Genomic DNA, 3008 nt, shown 5'->3' on the forward strand with positions numbered 1-3008 from the left:
TGCCCTAGTAGGGGAGATAAATATCCCTCTCATCCAGAGTATGACCTGGTATGCCAGGATGATCAGAGTGTAAGTAAATCAGAGTCTACAGGTGGATTGTGTAGTCACTAGCTATTCAACCTACCCTATTTCTAATAACTAACTCCTCTTTCTTGGCACCCCTAATAAAGGCAATATGTTATCTGCTTAAGAAAGTATCTTTTGGCAACATAGGTGACAATTTCAAAAATGAAACACTATTTAGAGCAGAAATTTTTTTCTCTTTCCTACAACTTCTCCTATGCTCTGTTGCCATATTATTTGCCTAAAATATAGATCTTATCATGACATGAAAATGCTCAACAACTTTGATGGTTCGCTGTAGCTTACCAACTCAAGTCTGACCAAATAAGCAGTGTTTCAGATATGATCTAATCTCAATTTACCTCTCGAACTATCCTCCAAGCACTGGCCCTCATGCAGAAATATTCAAACCAACCTGAACCAGTCAAAATTTTTTACAGGCAGCTGGCATTTTTAGCCATTTGTTTTTGCATACATAGTTCCCTTCATTTGAAATATTCTTTCTCCAAACCAAATCCTAATGTTCGATTCTATCTTGCCTTCAAATGTCAACTCAAACACCCTTTCTTCCATTGGACATCCCTGGTCTTTTCAGACATAAGTGATCTATAAGAATGCAATACCTATCCATTGAAAATGATGAGTTGCCCCAAGAATTAATCTGGGGTTTTTTGTTTTTGTTTTTGTTTTGGTAATTCTTCATTTTTTTAAATAATTATTTTTGTAATTATTTTTCTGTAATTCTTTAAAAGTATTTAGCACTTTCTGTTATAGTTACATGAGTCTTCACCCCTTTATCTGATTTCAAACTTTCTCTGATTCTTTACATTATCTCACTACCCACAACCTATATCACAATGTGGTTCAAATATTTATGCTGAGTAATTGACTGGCATTAAATCAGGTTAGAAAGACAGTTTTAAGCAAGACAGCAAACTGAATATTGCTGTAGCAATAAATTAACATTGGTTACACTTGAATTTGTAAATTATATATTATTACTCATTATGAGCATAGATGTATATTAATTGTTCAAATATCTAGTTCAAATTAATGTAGTCATTATTTAAAAAACTCAAAAACTATATAATTAGTAAAACTAGAAACTGAAATATTCATCATGCCATTCAGTAGAGGCATAAAAATTCTGCCAAGAATTTAATAAAATGTCCACAGATACTGTACATATATTTTAAGTCTTAAAATTTTCTTACATAGCTCTCACAACCTTTTGTTTATTTTAAAGATTTTTATATTATTTTTAAAGCTATTTTGAGGTAAATTTAGCACACAAAAAAGGACATATTTAATGTGTACATTTTGATAGGTATTAATATATGTGTATACTCATAGATCCATCAGACTAGTCAAGAATGAACATACTCATCACATCAAAAGTTTCCCATATACTTTTGAATCCCTATCATCCACTCTCCACTTGTCCCCAGGCAAAAACTGATCGGTTTTTGTCACTATAGATTATTTTGCACTTGTTAGAATTTTGATTAATGGAATCATATAGTGTGTACTCCTTTATTTGGTCTGACTTCTTTCACTCCATATAATATTTTAATAATAGAGACCCATCCATGTTTTTGTGTGTATCACTAGTTGGTTTTTATTGATTATTGAGTAGTATTTCATTGTATATATGTAAAATGGATTATCCATTTACTTATTGGAAATTTGGGTTGTTTCATTGTTTGGCTACTACAAATAAAGGAGCTGTGAACATTTGTATCTAAGTCTTTGTATGGACATATGCCTTCATTTCTCTGAGGAGTGGAATGACTACATCATATAAAAAGTATATCCTTTTAAAAAATTTTGATGGGACTGTATATGGTTTATAAGGAGTTTATCCTTATCAACCAAATTAATACTAAATTTTATATCTCAGTGAGAAAGAATAATTAGGACTATATAACAATAGACAAAATAATGCAAAACTCATTTGAAATCCAAAAGTACAAAATCTGGAGATTATTTACCCCTTTAATTATTATTATCTTGTTCCCATTATTGATGATGATTGAGAATTAAATGTAATTCTACTGAGTTTGAAATCTTTCTACATTAAGGAATTGAACAACTAGAAATTACTCCAAAAACTTTTTTAACCATAGAGTCATATCAGGATCCTGTTAAAAAAGATTTTTTAACAAGGTAATTTCATGGTCATATACTGACTTGGTATAACCTCCCATTTTTTAATAAATGAAGTAACTGATCTAGAAAAGTAAAATATTTATAATTCATAACAGCCAACATATTAATGAACTTTTCGGTATGCTGTGCTGGCTTATGTCATACTTTAAGACAGTACACAGAATGATTCAAGATTCATAAGATATTACCTCCACAATAAAAACAGATGGCTATTCTCTACAGAATAGCAAACAAATGTATCAGATGGGAACATCAATATTTATTATATGGATCATTAAAAAGAAATTAAGCAAAATTTTGAACTACATGCAGCATTAAAAAATCAAACATATTTGAAGAACTTACCTAAAAATAGTCAAATAAGCAAATAAAAATAACTGTTTTGTTGCCTTTTAGGACCTGCTCTCAGAAGTCCCGTAGTATCCCTTCTGCTATTTACTGAGGCAGTCATAAAAGCCCACCAAGTTTTAAAGATGAAGGTGGGAGACAGGCAGAGACATAGACTTCACCTCTTCATTGAGAACTGGCAAGAGTGTGTGGAATTGGAAATGTTGTCACAGCCATGTTTGGAAAATTCAATCCACAACGCAAGGCTCTTGCTGAATGTACTTGAGATAACTTTTAACTCAGTACAACTGCAGATAATTTTTTTTAGTCTATAAAATATATCCAAAAACCAGGCTTAATGTAACATGAAATTATAAGTTAATCTAAAAGAGAAACTTAGTCACGGGGCGCCTGGGTGGCTCAGTCGTTAAGCGTCTGCCTTCGGCTCG

Source organism: Callorhinus ursinus, unplaced genomic scaffold, assembly GCF_003265705.2.
Source record: "Callorhinus ursinus isolate GAN/ISIS: 27379988/994484 unplaced genomic scaffold, GSC_fseal_2.0 scaffold14, whole genome shotgun sequence".
Taxonomy (NCBI): Eukaryota; Metazoa; Chordata; class Mammalia; order Carnivora; family Otariidae; genus Callorhinus; species Callorhinus ursinus.